This window comes from Stenella coeruleoalba, assembly GCF_951394435.1.
Source record: "Stenella coeruleoalba genome assembly, chromosome: 5".
NCBI lineage: Eukaryota > Metazoa > Chordata > Mammalia > Artiodactyla > Delphinidae > Stenella > Stenella coeruleoalba.
In genome coordinates, this window is record NC_137150.1 from 5,372,745 (window position 1) to 5,393,383 (window position 20,639).

The 20,639-nt window shown below is 37.0% G+C and overlaps 1 protein-coding gene across 4 annotated transcripts in view; it reads left to right on the forward strand.

Annotated features, from left to right (window-relative positions):
* ZNF385D (zinc finger protein 385D) overlaps positions 1 to 20,639 on the forward strand; it is a 338,618-nt gene that overhangs the window by 68,670 nt on the left and 249,309 nt on the right. The gene's annotated exons all lie outside the window — the stretch shown is intronic.

Sequence of the window (20,639 nt, forward strand, 5' to 3'; positions counted from 1 at the left end):
ATATGTAGCTACTCTTTCTGGCTTCTATTAAAACGAAACAACAATTAAACAAACCCTCCAAAAGTCCAGGTTTCAGCTCTTTATTCTGTTAAGAGTTCTGTGTAATTGTATATCTTCTGCCCTTACCTTTGCTTGAAGTTCATTAAATGTGGCCTGCATCCCTTACTTTACATCCCTTTCTCTCCAAAATCGGTCCAACAATCAGACTTTAATGCATTTAATTCTTATTTTCTGAGCCCGGACTTGATGAGGTCGAACATTTGGCTCAATGGAGGTTTTCATTGGTATCTGATATTTTTAATTGGTCAACCGATTGGTTCAACATACTCCAAGTACGCAACTCTAATTTTATAATCCTTTTCTCATTTCTGTTTTAGAAAATCTATCAATCATCAGTGAAGTCTCTGCTTTCTCTTTCTTTCCTTTAATCACATTAAGTTTGATTTAGTCTTGATATTTTCTGATTTGTGACGCTAATAATATACATGATTGTTTTTTGTTTCGTTGCTTTGTTTCAAGTTTTGACATTCTTGGTCTGCATTCTTCCAGAAAACATATTTTTGTGTGTGTCTTCCAAATACATGCAGAGTTGTTGTTCTGTCCCCTTGGGTTTCCTTTCTACCCAATTTATCTGTGATGTACCTCTGTGCTCTTGGCATCATGGACTTCTTTGAGGAAGAGCCAGTTTTCCTAAGCTCGCCCCTTGAGGTATGCCCTGCTATTTCCTTGAGCAGATTAAAGCCTGCTTATTTGAAATATCTCATTACCACAAGAATCACTTTTAATTTACCAGCTGTGCAGCCTTTACCTTTCCAGAAACATAATGAGTAACATAATTTGCTCCACGCCAATCAAATTTGCATCCCATGTGCCAAAAATGTTTTACTCATAGAATATATTCACGTGAGATTTCTGAACTATGACTTACTTAATATAAAAATAACATTCTTTGTGAGGAGATTTACCTTACCATATTCTTCTATGCTATCAGGGAAGAACTTCAGTTATTTCATAACAGTATAATACTCTGAAATGTGATGGGAGAGTCTGAGTTCTTTGCAAACAATGTTACTATGCTCGTATCTATAAGCATAGAATTTATCAGTCAGTTGAGACCCAACCCAGACTAGCTAAACAAAAATGTAACCAAGTGCAGTTGAAAATGGAAGACAAAATTAAAAACAAAAATAGAAACTGGCTGTCTGTGAGGAAGAGGGAATGTAAGCTTATGAGCTGGTGTATATGGAGAGAGAAGAAAGGATATTTTTGTGTAGAACTGTACAGCACTCATGATTTGGCTAGAGATATTTGAAAAAAAGATCCAACTAAAATTTTGGCTGGACTAATTGAATTCTTCAGCTACAGGCAAGACTGCCATAAACAATTATTATCAAGTAGTCCCCAGTGTCAATATGCTGTCTTAAACTTTGTCTGCCTGAAGTAGTGGGTAAAAACGGAGCAAACGGACGAGAAATCCACTCAGAAAATTGAGTGGGCTTGATTCTAGTCCGTGCGAATGACAGAACGTATCACATTTTGACAAAAAGTCAGTCATCTTATCTGATGCTGTTAATTAAACATCACATATGTCTCTTTATGAAAGGAAGTGGGTTTCAAAGTATGTGAAAATCTGGAGGAAAGACCGAATTGAGGCCAGCCAATGTCCAGTTCGAAGCTCATTTGCTTTTGTTAACATATGCTAATATGAACAAATTGCATTCGTTTTTACAGCATGGTTCAGAAAAAGATTTCATTTCGTTCAACAAGAGAAAACCATTATTCCAAAGGGGATGCTGAAGAGAATAGGAATGGAAAACAAGGTTTTGCTTACTCCCTTGCTGTTGCTTTTGTACTTATGCTTATTTAAAGGGCTTGGGATCATATTTACTTTTATTGAAACTTACCCAGTGCATTCAAGAGAGTGAGCGACCAATAAATACTTGATGAATGCTTGTGAGAGAGAATGAATGCGTGAAGAAGTAAATCTGAGAGGGAGGAGAAGTGAGGGGCAGTGAAAGAGAAGAGGTGGCTGTGAGCAGGTGAGCAACTGAGAACAAGGAAAAATGGACGAATGTGAACTAGTGTGTCCATTTTCCCACTGACCAAAAATAATAATAAACGTTTCCATCACAGATTCTGAGTCAGCTATTATGTTTCGTATATCCGCTATGAATTAGACACTGAGCTAGTCTCTGTTCCATACGATACTTTGTCAGATAATATCATGTACTTGATTGGTTATTTTCCAATTGAAAAGCTAGAAATGCTTCTGTGAGTTACCATGAGCTCTTTTAAGAGTAAGTATTTCCAAGTAGGATATCTTTGGGGGGCCATTTCCCTGTTGTTTAGAGGCTGTTGCAGTAACAGTTTAGTCTAGGTCAAGTGAATCCTGTGCATATCTGATTTGGATGTGACTATTTCCCTAAATTATTGCCCCCCGCACCATTCCTTCCTTATTTCCTTCCTTTTTATCTTTCTCTCTCTTTTAAATATTGTTTCCTTTCCCTATCATCACAATGCTCGTGCATTGAAAATGGGCAGCAATGAATATTTCACGTTCTTAATAGGACTCAACCAATAGTGTTCATGAAATTATAGTTTGCCATTTCCACTTATTCTGTTTTGATTAGCCTTCAGACAAACAATGTCTTTTTTACCCATTCATTCATTCATTCATTCACTCAAGAACACTTGAGTGCCGTGGAAAAGAATATTAAAAAAAAAGAATATATATATATATGTATGTATAACTGAATCACTTTGCTGTACAGCAGAAATGAACACAACATAGTAAATCAACTATACTTCAATAAAAAGAGAAAAAGAACACTTGAGTTCCTTTGTTAGCCATCATGAAAAAAAAAATTAAGGTAATACAGACATGGATACTCCCCTTCAAAAACTTTTAAGGCTGAACCAAATAACTTTATTACTAAACAAAAGGTAAGACCCATGAGAGATATAATGATTAATGATTTAAATAATAATGACTTTAATAAAATCAAATTTAAGAAAATATCATATCAATTTATTTCCTATCATTTAAATAAAATAATAAAAAAGGCAATAAGAATAGTTACTATAATTTAGTATGTCCTCTGTTAAATATTTCTCCAAGTAATCCTTACAGAAATCCTGTAATTTGGGTGTTATTTTCCTTAATTTACAGAAAAAGAAACTAAAAAGTTGTGAATTTCCTTAGAACATGAAAATGTTGGAATTTGGATTCAGATTTCTGATAACAGAAACTGTTGTTCTCATCACCACTTAAAACATTCTGTGGAAGTTTGCAAAAGAGAAAATTGATTATGGTGCTGAATGGACCGGGGCGGGGTAGGGAACTGGGAGAAGTGACATTTCCGCTAAACCTTGAAAGACAGGGAGGAGATAAAGAAATAACACAAACGTAAAAATGTTAAAAGTATTTTCCTTAGCTTAGGTATATGAGGATGCCGCTAAATAGTATGAGTAGGCAAGACAAGGTCATAATGACCTTGATGACATGGAGGCGGATCGTGAGCTCTTGGAAGGCGTAATGACTTTCGAAAAGTCAGGACAGATAAGAATCATTCAGGAAAATGCAGGGTCAGTTTCAGAAAAGTCGCTCCTTATAGACTTTCTCTTCTCTCTCAGCAGGTTTTCCTGCTGAAAGCAATTTGACTCATTCTGTTTTGTTCTTCCTTTGGGATTAACGTCCTTTCAAAAGCACAACAATAATCTTTACAATGTAAGGCAAACTAGCCCATGAGTTTGAAAGGACTAACTCGAATTCTTTGTACCTGTGATCAGAGCCCCTTCTCAGGTTTCTTTTTAAGGTCAGTTGTTTTCCACCGGACTTTTTGGGTTTACATGGGTCAGGTCAGTCCTCAGGCTTTTACTCTCTAAGACAGATCTATGAGGAAGAATGGCGATAAGGGGGCTGTATGTTCTCAAGATGGTCAGTCATGCCAGGGTCATCACATAAGAGTCATGAGGGGATCTCACAAAATATGTTAACTGTGTCAACACTCACTGATTCAGAAAGCTAAGGAATGGAGGCCTCCTACTTACTGAGGAGCAAGTACAGTTCTCCAAGTATCCTCACAATCTGGGCAAGCTTTGGCAGAAAAGTCCTCTCACCAGATTTCAACCAAAAGAAGACAGAGCAGTTTTCCCAATGACTTGGTATAAGAAGCCAGGAGGATTATTTCACTCTCCACCTTCCGTTTTTGACAAAGGATTTCCATGCATCTTCTAACCTGATTGATGAGCATAAAGGTGGAGTTTAGGATGCCCTAATGGTGCCATGTTTAAATTATTTTGAGTTTGTATGTTGGGGATAGCAAACTCTGATGAACTGGATTAGATACCACTGGTATGGTGTGTTATACAAGGATTTTGAGACCAACTACAAATATGGTTGATTGCTAAAATAGGCCCTGAGTACTACAAAGGAAAGCAACATCATGGCTTTCTATCCTTGGCTCATAGGGAAATTGGATGGAATATGATGTTTTACAAAGAGCAGGAGTATTGAAATCAGTCAACCTTTGTTTGCATCCCTACTTTGAATCTGCTGCTATAAAGTACTTAATCTTCTACAGCTTCAGTTTCCACCATTAAACTAAATTATTAAGAACTAATACAATTGTGAAAATTAAAATCATATATATATATATATGAAGTGCTCAAACATTGATAGTGATTGTTATTATTATTTTAGTAGTTACCATTATTATTTGAAATTAGAGCTATTTGAATAATTCAGTCTATATGGTCCACTATGTACCAGCAGTGTACAATTTAATTACCGGAATATTTTACTCTTATTTCTAAATTAAATTTTTCTCTTAGAAACTTATTTAGGCCTGTACTATTCTGGACACTCCAATTCTAAGGAATACTAAGAGAATGAGCTTCTAGTCAATTTGCAGTCAAAGAAACATTGGAGACAATTTCTGTGATGTCCTACATCAGTCAGTTCATTCTGGCTCAGTCTGAGTGGAGTAAAATGGATGGGAATTAGTAGCACAAGTCAAGATGTGCATGTGCCTGACGGCAAGTCAAGAACTCTATATTTTAGGCAGCAATTCACAGGAAGGTGAGAACTTGATCACGGCAACCAGAAAAACCTGTGTTCTCTTATGTACCTTGGCCTCTGATCTTCACCTTCTGGTTGGTGCCTTGTATTCTCTGAGCTCCGGGACCCTCCAGACGGCTGTCTCAGATTTAAGTTTTAATGCTAGTCATCTCTATCAGCATGGCGCACAGCAGGGACAGCTCGCACTGATTATTTGTTTCTCCTTCATTTTAGATTCACTTAATCCTTGTACTAACTGCAGTATTTTATGATGTTTTTGATTTAACACAATATAGATGTCCCTTTTCATCATGTGTTACATTTTAGGGATGGTCCTATAACCTTGGTATGATGACTTCCTCCTTCCTGAGGCTATAAACAATTTCTGTTTTTTTCCTGCATTTGTAAATCCTCTGTCTGCTGACTCCAGGCTATTTGAATGTGGAAACTTAAGTCCTTTCCTCAGAGACAATTACCACTTTCATCAATTCCTCTTTCAGATTGGTGGGACTCACAACTTGGTAGGTATTTGAGGGGTGTAATATAATCAAAGAATATGGGCTTTGGAATCAGATATCTCTGGTTTCTAATTCTTCTTAGCTCTACCCCTTAACAAGTCAGTTTATCTTTGGAAAAATGACCTCACTAAGCCTCCATTTCTTTACCTGTAAAATGAGAACAAGGATACCTTCATTGTTTACGTAAATATCTATGTAAAGCCATCTAGCACAGAACATAGGCTATAATAAATGCTCACAATGACAGAACTCCTTATAAAAATAAAATATGGTTATGTGTATCTTCTTGCTTACAATCACTTAGAAGCATTTTATTTCTCTTCTATTTTAAAACCAGTCATTTTCAGCATACCACAATTACTAGAGTTCCATTAGTGACTGATTTTACATCTTTTCCAAGGACCAAATGTTTCAGAATTAAAAGAAAATATAAAGTTAGGTTTGTTTTATGCAAAACCTGCCAGAAGAAACAATCACATTGAGGCCTAGACTAAACAGAGCACATGTTAGCTCCACAGGGGATATTCTTGAGGAAATTGAGATCAGAATTTCTTTTTGCTATTATAGACTTTGTAAGAATGTTCACCAAAGAGATAGAAACCAGAACTCACGGTTCCTAAATCTCAGAAGTTAATGGATGCTACAAATGGGATGTGCTAAGTATAGGCCTCTTAAGATAGCAAAAATGTGATCTTCCTTGTTATTAATAGATTTTATTTAATTTGATGATAGTAATGGCGACATAGTCTTTTCTTCCATGGTTATTTCTCAGTGTCACCCAGTGCTGACTCCAGGGGTGTTCCCTAGAAATTTTGTAGCAAGGCTCTTTGAAAGAAAATTCAATTTGAAGATGAGAAAAAAAAAAAAAGAAATCACAGTGAAACACCAAGTGAAAATATTCACAGTAAGTGAATGCTCTAGGAGATATTACCATTAAGCTCAATAGAGTTAATTATGATGAATATAAATTGAGTTTCTACATTGCCCTTCTGGAATATGTAGAGTGAAAGGGAGAACTGAACAAATAACAGGTTCATTCAAGTAGAATAAAAATCTGTTACCTTTGGATTAACACATGTGTCCTAGTCTATTTGGGCTGCTGTAACAGAACACCATAGACTGGATGGCTTCTGATCAACAGACATTTATTTCTCACAGTTCTGGAGGCTGTGAAGTCCAAGATCAAGGCGCCGGCAGATTTGGTATCCGGTGAGAGCCTGCTTCCTGGTTCATGGATGACCCCCTCACGTAATGGAAAGGGCAAGGGATCATTCTGGGGCCTCTTTAATAGGGCACTAGGTCCATTCTTGAAGACTCCACCCTCATGACCTAATCACCCCCAAAGGCCCCGCCTCCAAATACCATCACATGGGGGGTTATAAGTTTCAACGTATTAATTTGGGTGGGGAGGACACGAACATTCAGTCTATAACATTATGGTATCTGGTAGACTCAACACGTGCATAATATGCATTATACTGGATTATAAACCTCAATAAAGGCAAGAAACATGAAATTGTTCCTTAAATAACCTAGTGCCTTACAAATGAATGAATCTTAGATAATTGATTTGATTGGCTTTGGCCTAGTTTAAATGAAACCAGCTATTATTTATGGAATTATTTTTTTCTGTATCACAGGTCATCCAAAAAAATATGGCCATCTCTGAATAAAATGTAAATATAAGAGCTTAGACTTTGGAGGTAGAATGTTGGGCTACAAATCCCGTCTCTACAACTTATTGTGTGGCCTTGAAGAATTATCTTCACTTCACCATGGCTCCATTTCCTTAAGGCTGTGAGAGCGCAAAGGAGATACACTCCATGGATTACCCAGCATGCAGGAGCTGAAATGTTACTGCCTTTATACCTGTGGAGGAGAGGAGAGTTGTTTACGAGATAGAATAAATTCATACCTAAAAGTGAAAGATGTTTAAGAAATTTATATAGTGCCAAGAAAAAAATGTTAATAAAATTCTAATCTAGAAAGATTAGAATTTTGATTGAACCACTTATTTATTATTTTAAAGAAAAAAAAGTCAATCATGGAGGCTTCATTGTCTTCAAAATCTCTGATAAAATGTTCCTCACCTTTTAGCCACGCACTTCAATAAGTTCTCTGATTGTCCCCTTTTCTAGTTCTTCAGGGAGGTTACTGGGTTTTGAAATGGATAAGATTGTTAGTTTGGGCACAACAGAAGAAAGGGTACAATATCTCAGCAGGCTGTGATTCAATTTCACTCAGTCATCTGTTTGCTCATCTGCCTATATATCCATCCATCCATTCCAGGAAAAAGAAAAACAAGTCACCAAGTAGGTACTAGGAACCCCCTAATGCATAGAAGTCAAGGAGGATTACACTAGACATTCTCCTCAAGACCCCACATCCTCATGTTGGGAGGCAGACCCAGAGCAAGTAAATGCAGCGATGTATGTGCAGACAGAGGAGTGCAGGGTAGAGTGCCAAGGGAGTGCTCTTTCCACCCGGACATCTATAAGATACCCCGCAGAGGAAGTCATCCTTGAACTGTGTTCTGAACCAGGACTATGAGTCGTTATTTGCTATACTTTGATGTAGGTTTAGAGTATATGTGGAGGGGGATGTAACCGAGATAGATACAAATTACAATGCATAATATGCTGCCATGGCTTCATATTTTCTAGGCTTAATTGGTAGTGGAAACTTGCCTTTCCAAAAGTGAGTTACACTAAATATTCTAGATTGAATCAATTCCTTTCCATACCTTGAAAACATATTTACCCACATTTATAGGGTCCTACTTTACTTTCCCTTCCCAGCCAAGTTGTTCAAAATAATTTTCCCCGCTAGACTCCATTCTGAACCCCTCTTCCATCCCTGACCCTCCTAAAAAGTGACTTCACTTTTTTTTTTTTTGGACACAGGTATTTTTATTTTTGTTGTGTAAATACCTAGGGGATCGCAGGGTCATATAGTAAGTGAATATTAACTTCATAAGAATTTGCCAAATTATTCCAAAGTGCTATATTATTTTGCATTTCTACCACCAAATATGAAATTTCCAGTTGTTCGGCATCCTTGCCAACACTTGGTATTGTTTTTCTTTTTAAGTTTAGCTGTCCTAGTAGGTGATAATAATATCTTGTGGTTTTAACTTGTATTTCCCCAGTGACGTTGAGCATGTTTTCATTCACATATTTGCCATTTTGATTTCTTTGTTTGTGAAATGTCTGTTCAAAAGTTCTGCCTATTTTTAATTGAGTTAATATCTCAGTATTGAGCTATAAGAGTTCTTTATATATTCCAAATACAAGCTTTTTGTTAGATATATGTTTTGCATTATTTATTTTTCTTGTCAATAGCTTGCCCTTTCTTTCTTTTTTTTTTAATACTGTCTTTCAAAGAGTAGGAAGCTTTAATTTTAATATACATTCAGCCCTCTCTATTTACAGGTTTTGTGTCTGCAGATTCAACCAACTGCAGGTGGAAAATATTGAAAAAAAATTCTGGGAAGTTCCAAAAAGCAAAATTTGAATTTGCTGGGCACAGGAGACTATTTACATAGCATTTACATTGTATTAGGTATTATAAGTAATCTAGAGATGATTTACAGTATATGGGAGGATGTGTGTAGGTTATATGCAAATACTGTGCTATTTTATATAAGGGACGTGAGCATCCTCAGATTTTGGTATCCAGGGGTCCTGGAAGCAATCCCCTGTGAGAAAGTGACTTCTTTTTGTTGTTACCCACTAAATAGCTCATAAAGGTCACCAAAACTCTCGACATTAAATCTCATAGAAGTTGTCATCTTACTTGCTGCCTCCGTGGGCAGCCTTAGACAGTGCTGACCACTTCTTCCTCTTATAAACAACCTCTCCCTCTTGTCTCTGGGAAATCATTCTCTCCACCTCCGTCTTGTTCTTTTTCCAGTCCTGCTCAGTCTTCTTCACTGGGCTAACGAGCCTCCAGATTGAGGCTTAGGCCCTGGGCTCTTTGTTCCACACTTTCCTGAGGAAATCTTTTTCATGTCCATGATTTGAGTTCCTACCTGATGAGTCTCCACTCTTTGCTCAGAATGAAGTCTGCCCAGAGCTGTCTTCTAAGTGCTAGTACCACTTACGCAATGGCTACCTTCGCACTTACACCTCAACCTCAGGATGTCAGAAACTTAGCTTGTCTTCTTCTCTTAGACTTGCCCTTCCTCAGCTGTTCTCTCCCTCAGCTGACATCCTCACCCTCTACATCTTGAGGACGCTTTAGGGAGATAAACAGAGGTGTTCCCTAAGTTGTGTGATGCTCGCCTAACTCACCTTGATGGTACTGGGAAAACCACACTAAACCATTTAAGCTCAGGAGATGTTTCATTAACACCTTGGGTCACATTGAAGGTCTACACAGATTGGTGAGTGCTTGGAGAGGAAGCAAAGAATATATCACAGTAATATCACATGGAAAAAACATGGGGAAAGAAAGATATTGATCAGGCTTTGGAGGAACAGTGAACTGTACACCCAGATGTGCTGGCGTAGAGAAACTCATGTGGGCAAGTCCCAACTGAAAGGCACAGATCATGGAAAAAACAAGACCATATCACAAGATGACAGCATTTTTTTTTTTTCTCTTTTAATAGTGAGATGACTAACGCCTGGATGTTATGAACAGAATTACCCCTCAGGGTAATTCAGATGTAGCTAGGCAGGTTTAACTGCCTACATTAGCTGGCTTTGAACACTTGGTTTTTTAGTGAGACTAGATTGTGACACACTTCGGTGAAATAAAAGCTTTGTGGTAGCACTCTCAAGAATTATCAGATATTAATAAACATCCATTTGCCCCAGGTCTGGCCCTTTTTCCATCTTTGGTTTGAAGATATGGTATCTTTTTTTTTTTTTTTTTTTGTGGTACGCGGGCCTCTCACTGCTGTGGCCTCTCCTGTTGCGGAGCACAGACTCCGGACACACAGGCTCAGTGGCCATGGCTCACGGGCCCAGCCGCTCCGTGGCATGTGGGATCTTCCTGGACCGGGGCACGAACCCGCATCCCCTGCATCGGCAGGCGGACTCTCAACCACTGTGCCACCAGGGAAACCCTGGTATCTTTTTAACCAAAGCACTCCTTACTCAATATTGATTTCAGCATCAATTTTTTAAAATTAGGTTGCCCTTTGAGGATTATCATCATTGATCACATGTGAAGATTCATAGACTGGCCATTGTCCTCTCAAGGAATGGAGAATTCCTTGAGAAGGAATTAATTCTTTCTGGCACAATCCCAGCAGGGTCTGCCTTCTGACAGTGGCTATGTTTGGCTCTGGGAAAGCTCTCCTCCTCAACCCCAAAAGGAGATGGACCCAGGAGAAAGCAAGACTTCTCTTCTATCGGCAGTGCATTCTAGAACAGACTGTATCAGGCACCTTATCTGCAAATTACTCCTCACTGGAGATTGTTGGTTTTGCATTGAAGCCTCAAAGTCTAATAGAACCTTCTATAGTGATGGAAATTTTTTTTTTTAACTGCAGTATACAGCGAAGTAGCCTTTGTCCGCACATGGCTGTCAAGCCCTTGAAATGTGGTTGGTGTGACTGAGAAACTGAATGTTTAATTTTACTTAATTCCAATTTAAAAGAACCGCACATGGCTAAAGCCTACCACATGGGACAGCTCAGCACCAGAGCACTGTTTTTTATTAGTTACAAGTGATTTTGTGGAATGAAATCTTGGGAAATTCCTCTTGAGGAAAGTTTTACATTTTTATGCTTACTGGTGCAGACATGAGAGGAAGTTTCCAGGCAAAATCTTTTGATCGCCTGTGAGGAGGTCCTTGTCCTGACTTATGCAGTGTTTGACAGAGGGGCTGAAGTGCAGAGGGATATATAGGATTAAATGTCTAAAACTCCTTACTCTGGTACTCTTGACAGAATCTCCCAGGCACCAGAGATTGTCATGAAAGTTAGGTAAATAAGTGAAAGATTCCACTTTTCTTCTAGTGAAGACTTGACTCAGGCTATTGGCAACTAGATAATAGCGGTATTTTGATTTTGGTCCCAGTATTCAATAACTAACAGAGAAAACATTAGTTAGTCCTTTTTTATAGCTTCCTTCCGAAATGAGTTTTCAAGTGATTTACTGCATCATTTATTGTTTGTTTGTTTGTTTATATTTTTTTCATATTCCTTTCCATTAAGGTTTATCACAGGATATTGAATATAGTTGCTATAAAACAGGACCTTGTTGTTTATCCATTCTATATATAATAGTTTGCATCCCAAACTCCCACTCCATCCCTCCCTTGCCCCCGTCCCATTTGTCATCCGCAAGTCTGTTCTCTATGTCTGTGAGTCTGTTTCTGTTTTGTACATATGTTAATTTGTGTCGTATTTTAGATTCCACATATAGGTGATATCATATGGTATTTGTCTTTCTCTGGCTTACTTCACTTAGTATGATAATCTCTAGGTCCATCTATGTGACTGCAAATGAAAAGGATTATTTCACCCTTTTTTTAAGGCTGAGTAATATTCCATTGGATTTACTGGAATATTTAAATACTACAACTTAAAATGAATAAATAAAGGGTTTAAACAAGGGAGAATGGATCCCTCACATGGGCTTTCTTTCATGGGTAAAGTATGAGTCAGACAGTTGACTCGGCAAACGTTTCTGTGTCACTGTTTCCAGATCAGTGTTCCAGTTGCCCTGACTCACTCCCATTCTCACCTCATTCCTCTTTGTGGTCAAGGACAGGATGGATGAGGCAGCAGTCACCACCCTGTGTGGCTTAGTGCTGGCAACTGCCCTTGTGGACCAGACCCTGCTTTAATATTTGAATTGACCCGCCAAGTGCTGGTCACTTTAGGCCAATGAGGACCTTCAGCTCAGGTAGAAGGTGCTGGATCAATTTTCCACACCTTAGTTAGTGAATCGACAATCTAAAACAGAGGAAAACTGAAAGCAATAAAAGAAAAATGGTGACCAAGTCACAGTAAATTCAAATTTTATCTCAAAATTTGTTTCCAGTTGTATCTTTCAGTTGGGAACAACATTTAAACAAAGATAGGAACTGAATGGGAGTTTGGATCACTTGAGGTTGAAGGAAACAGGATAAACATACAGTTCTCCTAGCTAAGGAATAAAAAATAATCTCAACGACAAACTGCCCATTGTAATCCCTAACCTTGAGTTTTTTAGAGACAGCTGCACAAGGGAATACCACAAATACCTGTTTGCTTTTCTTATTTGGCAAGTAGATGTTAAAGAATGTAAACCAGAGGACTTTTCAAACATTTGATATGATATTCGTGTCTTTCTGGATACATTCTCAAATATAGGGCAGAACCAGCATCTTCCCATGCAGATAAGTATTGGTAATAAATACTGAATATTCCTTTATCTTCTCCTGTACAAGGAATGTGTCTATTCCTTTTTCTTTTCTTTCTCTTTTTTTTTTGAGCAGTGGTGAAATTTTCTCACAAGATTTCTGATTTAGTGCTTTCCATTCTGGCTTCAAGGGAGCTGGCTTGCCTTGTATGACAAAACCGACTTCTTAGAGTGTTCTTTTTTGTTGTCATTTTGTTTGTTTTTGCTGATTTAATTTAAATGCTATTGGCATCAGTGTGTTGAAACTTGTTAAGGTTACTCAGGTTTACATCAAATGCCATTTTTTTACCTGTGTAATTGGAGGTGAGATGTAATTTAGGTAATAGCTTTGGCTTTTGAGTTTGTAAATTGGGTAATATAATAGATACCTGACAGAATTTTTGTGCATTTTAAAGGAATTAAGGGTAAAACAGGGCCTAGTTCATACCAATTACTCAATAGATTTATAAAGTTTAGCTTTTTTCTCAACGTTTGCTCCCATCCACCCTGGCTGGCCAATTTCACCAACAGCATCCCATGGCCATTGTTCTATTTGTGTTAAATCAAGTTTTGCCTTTATGCCCCAAATCCATCATTTCTTTTCTATTTCTTATTCATACTATCAGATCTAATTCTTTTATGTCCTCTATCACATAGACTCCAGAAATCCCCTCGTGCCCCTCCCTCCCCCAGTGCACATGGCAAATTCTAACCAAAATAGTTGGGATTGGATGTGAATAATGTTCCACGTCTCTCAAATTAGTTGCTTTGCAGGTAACTACTTAGGACTTGATGTTACATAAAATGTTCTTGATGTTCTCCTAATAAGTATAAATATTCTGAGCAGTTTAACAGTTTAACTACGGCTCACTGTTGACACTCTCGAAATATATGTATGTATTTCAGTATAGATAAGCAAATATATACATATATATAATTAAATTGATGGTGAAAAAAGAGATATGATAGAAATGATTTCTCCCAGCAGGAAATCAGGGATTTCTTCTGCTTTCTATAAATGTTATATATATATATATATATATATATATATATATATATATATACACACTATGTAATGATAATATATTTTAACAATAAATATGTATTATGTATATTGTTTTTCAATGATTCACAGTTTTAAAGCATACACTGTCATGAATACTGAACAGCAACAACCCTTGATCATTTTGAATGTTGGTTTTGTCACTTGGGGAAATGAATGATTAGGTAGTTGGTTAAGCTGTCAGACAGGACATCTGCGACTATTTGATGAAACCTGAATGGATCAAGTGCAGAAGTTCAAGGTTAAAATGTTGTATTATGGAAAGAATACTACTCCACTCTCAAGGAATATTTCAAAATATTGACTTACAAAGTAGCCTCTTATTGTGAAGTCTCTCCTTCTGCAGGGGTCAAAATAAAAGTGAAGAATAGGCAGGTGCTTTTAAAATTATCTTGATTGACCTCTTTCAGGGAGCCCGGATTTGTGTCTGGACCAACCTGAACAGCTCCTCTGGATTTTACTGAATTCATTGAAACAAGAAACACTCCTCACTTAGCATCAACTGGCCAGACACTCTGCTAGGCACTTTATATACATTATCTCTAATACAGTAGCTTCAACTGACAATCACTGGTTTAGAATTCCTGTTCATCTGTATAAATTATTAAAACAAACATTTCCAAATTTACATTTTAATTAGATTTGCATTTCAAAAATGCAAACTTCTGAAGTGAATGTGTCTTATTTTCTCAGATAGTATTAACAAATATTCATGAACAAATAGGTTATTCCGGTATTTTTTTCAAATTCACAAATTCATGCTTTTGTGAATACACAGCTGTCTTGTGAAAAAACCAAAGTAATATTTAATATGTTTGCTCTATAGTTCAATTCAGAATTCTAAATATGAATATAAACTAACAAAACCAAACTTCAAAAAGGGACGGAGAGGAGTTTCATGAGTTTAGATCGCTTACTTCATCGTATTTACCTTATTTCCCTTCATTATTCAATACCTTACTCAATATAGCTATCATAACTAATCTCTACTTAATGACTGTTTTTTTAGTTTAACTTTAATGGCATAGAAGAAATTTGGTATAGAGAGATATTAACTGCTCTGAAATCTGAATAATTTATTAAGGTTTAATTTTTAAAACCTGCGTAAATTAAAACTGCATAGGGTTTGAAATACATAGTACTAGATGTAGGCCGAGTTTCACATACAAAGGGCATGAATTTGTATTTTTTCTGTTACTACCCTATGGAAGCTTCAAAATGCTTTCCTCAAATTGATAACAGCAATATTTCCAGAAGTGTGACATTCCGATGAGTGAAGCAACATTGTCGGTAAATGGTAACAACGAAACAACTCTTTTTTACCTATAGTCCTGTCTACAAATTCATTATGTATTTTGAAGTTAATTATGTTCAGGATAATTTTAAAGTAAAGGAAATAAACAAAAATTGATGTCCTAAATGTAATACATTCTAATAAAAATGAAAGAATGAAATAGCTATTTTCTCAAGGAGCATATTTTAGTCTGCTTTACAGATGAAACATGTTATGTTTGCCAGTTTTGACTTTACACTATTTGCCAATAGTATTCTTACTGCTGAGCATATACAGATTGAGACAAGTAAAATATTTCAGAACTTATATTCATTTTAAAAGCAGAAATATTAGTCACAGGTAATTTTTGAGAGACAGGCTCAGTCTTGTGCCTCTCTATAGATCTGTAGGCAATTACCTATTTTAGAATAAAGCAAGTCAGCATTTCACTCAGACTCAAGAATGGTTATACTCTAAAAAAAAAAAAAAAAAAAAAAAAAGAATGGTTATACTCTGATGTTATAGGTCAAGTTCTTCCAGCAGTGGATTCTTTCTTGGGGAACATCTCCTGTGAGGAGTGAGAGATACAGGGAAGGGAAAAGTTGAACTGTGATGAAGTCACAACAGAGGCCTCAGTCTATCCTAGATTCTGTGAGGAACTTTAGAGCTGAAATAGAGCTTCAGAGTCTCCCTGCCTTGAGGCAAGGGGAAGGAGCCACTAATTAAACCTTGCATGAATCTGTCATTGTATGGGGCTACCAGCCCCTCCACTGGGGAGGAAGTTTGACCTTGGGTGAGGTAGCTCCCTTTGACCTCTGCAATGCTTGAGGAGGATCTCGTGAGAGTCTTCCATAGGGGGTCCCCCAGCAGGTGGGGGAGGGTGTGCCTCAGTCCAGAAGGGGGCTGTGGGGAGCACACCGCAGCATCCAGTACACCTGGGTTTGCCTAGCCAGTGGCCAAAGACTATGTGGTCAACATGTTCTCTCTTTTCCAACTATCTTTTACATTTCTCTCTTCAAATAGGTAGGAAAGGATGAACTCAAATAGTATCCCCAGCTTCCCCCCAGCTTTATGACTCTTCTTTGATGTTTTTAATCCCTTAGGTAGGGAACCCCAGTTGTAACACTGAGAGAGAGCCCTGAACTGTGTGTATAATGAAATGTAAATGAAATACATATCTCAGAGGAAGAGAGGTAGGAATTAACTTTCCCTAGCAATAGAATCAATGTATTTTTAATTCTTTGTTCCTCTCATTGTGGTGGATTAAAAAAAAAGAAGGTTGAGCTTTTCCAGAACCTCTTTGGCTGTTCTGAACCAGAGGGGACTTAGAAATGAAATAATTCCAGAATATGTTCCTGCTAAATTGCATTCTTGTAATTATAAGAATGGAATGTCTCTGTGGAAGCAACATAAACAGCTAAAGAGTTTATCAACTTGTTTTTTCTCTCCATGATATTATGTTAGCCATTAGCTGATTTCTGAGATTTTAGGGTCAAACAAGGTAATGGATATATATGAATGACTATCTTTTGCAAAACATGACCTGTGACACAGATAATAAATATTTAAAATGATTTATTTAAAGCTCACTGTTACTTGTGGACAGGTTAAACCGCACCACTGATTTCAACCACAATTTAGTTGACTTCTGAGTTTTCTAAAGAGGCGCCAACCAAGAGGGAAGACATATGGGAACATATGTTTATGTATGACTGATTCACTTTGTTATAAAGCAGAAACTAATGCACCATTGTAAAGCAATTATACCCCAATAAAGATGTTAAAAAAAAAAAAAAGAGGCGCCAACCAACATTTTATTTTGGTTCTTTAACTTTTTATCAAAAGAGAAATTGGAAAAAAACAAAAGAGAGAGAGAGAGAAATTGGTAACAATACTAAATTCATGACAGGTCTATCACCAATGCCCTCTCTAAGAAAGTATACCACCAGGTGGACAATAAAATAAGTTTATGGTGTCCTCTGGCGAATGGAGACTTATTATATTTTGCTCTTATCTCTGTTTTAACATTGACCCTCTATTTCCTGACTCATACTACTTTTTATTTAATTGGTTTGCTGTTTCAAAGTGGCTGTTGTTGGCCTTGTAGCTGGTGAAGAACATTTCAAGAGAGAAGTAAAAAGTGGGGAAAAAAATACTGTTTTTGTTAATTTGGCTACAGATGATTAGCCAATCAGGAGGGCCAGGAGAGCTAATGGTTTTTTTGGTATGGTTAATTAAATCCTGTGCTGATGGCTTCTGTTTTAGGTATTAAGTCACCCACCTTGTTAGTAGATACTCTGCTCCAATAGCATTGGATTTAGCATTGCAGAATCATTTTTTAAATGTTGAACCTTTGTTCGGGTAACTGATGAAGGGCAAGATGATGGTCTGTGTGCAATTGACGAGAACTGATCATGAGATTTCTAAAGATAATTTGTACGGAATCTCCCTCTACTGTGTTTTAAAAGCAAGATGGCAGGCAAGGAAGTGACACAGACAGGAGCCTTTCTTCACTTTTCCTTTTTAAAAATTATGATTATTCTTTTATTGGAGTATAATTGCTTCACAATGTTCTGTTAGTTTCTGATGCGCAACGAAGTGAATCAGCTCTATGTATAGATATATCCCCTCCCTCTTGGACCTCCCTTCCACCCCCACCATCCCATCTAGGTCATCACACAGCACTGAGCTGAGCTCCCTGTGCTATATAGCAGGTTCCCACTAGCTATCTACTTTACACATGGTAGTGTATATAAGTCAATCCTAAACTCCCAATGTTCCCACCCTCCCCTTTCCCCCTGTGTCCACATATCTGTTCTCATCAGATATCATATCTGTTCTCATCAGAAACACATCATATCTATGTCTCCGTTTCTATTCCTGCCCTGCAAATAGGTTCATCTGTACCATTTTTCTAGATTCCACATATATGCGTTAATATACGATATTTGTTTCTCTCTTTCTGACTTACTGCACTCTGTGTGACACACTCTAGGTCCATCCACATCTCTACAAATGAACCAGTTTCATTCCTTTCTAGGGCTGAGTAATATAACATTGTATACATGTACCACATCTTCTTTATCCATTCATCTGTTGATGGACATTTAGGTTGCTTCCATGTCCTGGCTATTGTAAATAGTGCTGCAATGAACACTGAGGTACATGGGTCTTTTTGAATTATGGTTTTTCTCCTGGTATATGCCCAGTAGTGGGATTGCTGTGTTATATGGTAGCTCTATTTTTAGTTTTTTAAGGAATGTAAAATGGCTGTATCAATTTACATTCCCACCAACAGTGCAGGAGGGTTCCCTTTTCTCCACACCCTCTGCAGCATTTATTTTTTGTAGATTTTTTGATGATGGCCATTCTGACTGGTGTGAGGTGATACCTCATTGTAGTTTTGATTTTCATTCCTCTAATAATTTGTGATGTTGAGCATCTTTTCATGTGCCTCTTGGCCATCTGTATGTCTTCTTTGGAGAAATGTCTATTTATGTCTTCTGCCCATTTTTGGATTGGGTTGTTTGTTTGTTTGATATTAAGCTCCATGAGCTGTTTGTATATTTTGGGGGATTAATCCTTTGTCCATTGCTTCCTTTACAAATATTTTTTCCCATTCTGAGGGTTGTCTTTTCATCTTGTTTATGGTTTCCTTTGCTGTGCAAAAGCTTTGAAGTTTCATTAGGTCCCATTTGCTTATTTTTGTTTTTATTTCCATTACTCTACAAGGTGGATCAAAAAAGATCTTGCTGTGATTTATTTCAAAGAGTGTTCTTCCTATGTTTTCCTCTAAGAGTTTTATAGTGTCCGGTCTTACATTTAGGTCTCTAATACATTTTGAGTTTATTTTTATATATGGCGTTAGGGAGTGTTCTAATTTCATTCTTTTACATGTAGCTGTCCAGTTTTCCCAGCACCACTTATTGAAGAGACTGTCTTTTCTCCATTGTATATCCTTACCTCCTTTGTCATAGATCAGGTGACTATAAGTGTGTCGGTTTATCTCTGGGCTTTCTATCCTGTTCCATTGATCTATATTTCTGTTTTTGTGCCAGTACCATCCTGTCTTGATATCTGTAGCTTTGTAGTATAATCTGAAGTGAGGGAGCCTCCAGATCCATTTTCCTTTCTCAAGATTGCTTTGGCTATTCAGGGTCTTTTGTGTTTCCATACAAATTGTAAAAATTTTAGTTGTAATTCTGTGAAGAACGCCATTGGTAATTTGATAGGGATTGCATTGAATCTGTAGAATGCTTTGGGTAGTATAGTCATTTTCACAATATTGATTCATCCAATCCAAGAACATGGTATATTTCTTCATCTGTTTGTGTCATCTTTGAGTTCTTTCATCAGTGTTTTATGGTTTTCGGAATACGAGTCTTTTGCCTCCTTAGGTAGGGGTTTATTCCTAGGTATTTTATTCTTTTTGTTGCATTGGCAAATGGGATTGTTTCCTTAATTTCTCTTTCTGATATTTTGTTGTTAGTGTATAGGAATGCAACTATTTCAAATACATTGATTAAATCTATTAGTTTTTGGTGGCATTTTTAGGATTTTCTATGTATAGTATCATGTCATCTGCAAACAACGACAGATTTACTTCTTCTTTTCCAATTTATATGCCTTTTATTCCTTTTTCTTCTCTGATTGCCATGGTTAGGACTTCCAATACTTTGTTGAATAGTAGTGGTGAGAGTGGACCTCCTTGTCTTGTTCCTGATCTTAAAGGAAATGCTTTCTGTTTTTCACCATTGAGAATAATATTGAGAATAATGTTTGCTGTGTGTCTGTCGTATATGGCCTTTATTATATTGAGGTAGATTCCCTCTATGCCCACTTTCTGGAGAGTTTTTATCATAACTGGGTGTTGAATTTTGTCAAAACTTTTTTCTGCATCTATTGAGATGATCATGTTTTTTATTCTTTAATTTGTTAATATTGGTGTATCACATTGATTGATTTGTGTATATTGAAGAATCCTTGCATACCTGGGATAAATCCCATGGTACATGATCCTTTTAATGTGCTGTTGGATTCTGTTTGTCAGTATTTTGTTGAGATTTTTGCGTTTATGTTCATCAGTTATATTGGTCTATAATTTTCTCTTTTTTGTGATATCTTTGTCTGGTTTTGGTATCAGGATGATGGTGGCCTCACAGAATGAGGTTGGGAGTGTTCCTTCCTCTGCAATTTTTTGGAAGAGTTTGAGAAGGATAGGTGTTAGCTCTTCTCTAAATGTTTGATAGAATTCGCCTGTGAAGCCATCTGGTCTTGTACTTTTGTTTGTTGGAAATTTTTTAATTAGTTTCACTTTCATTACTTGTGATTTTTCTGTTTATATTTTCTAATTCTTCCTGGTTCAGTCTTGGAAAGTTGTACCTTTCCA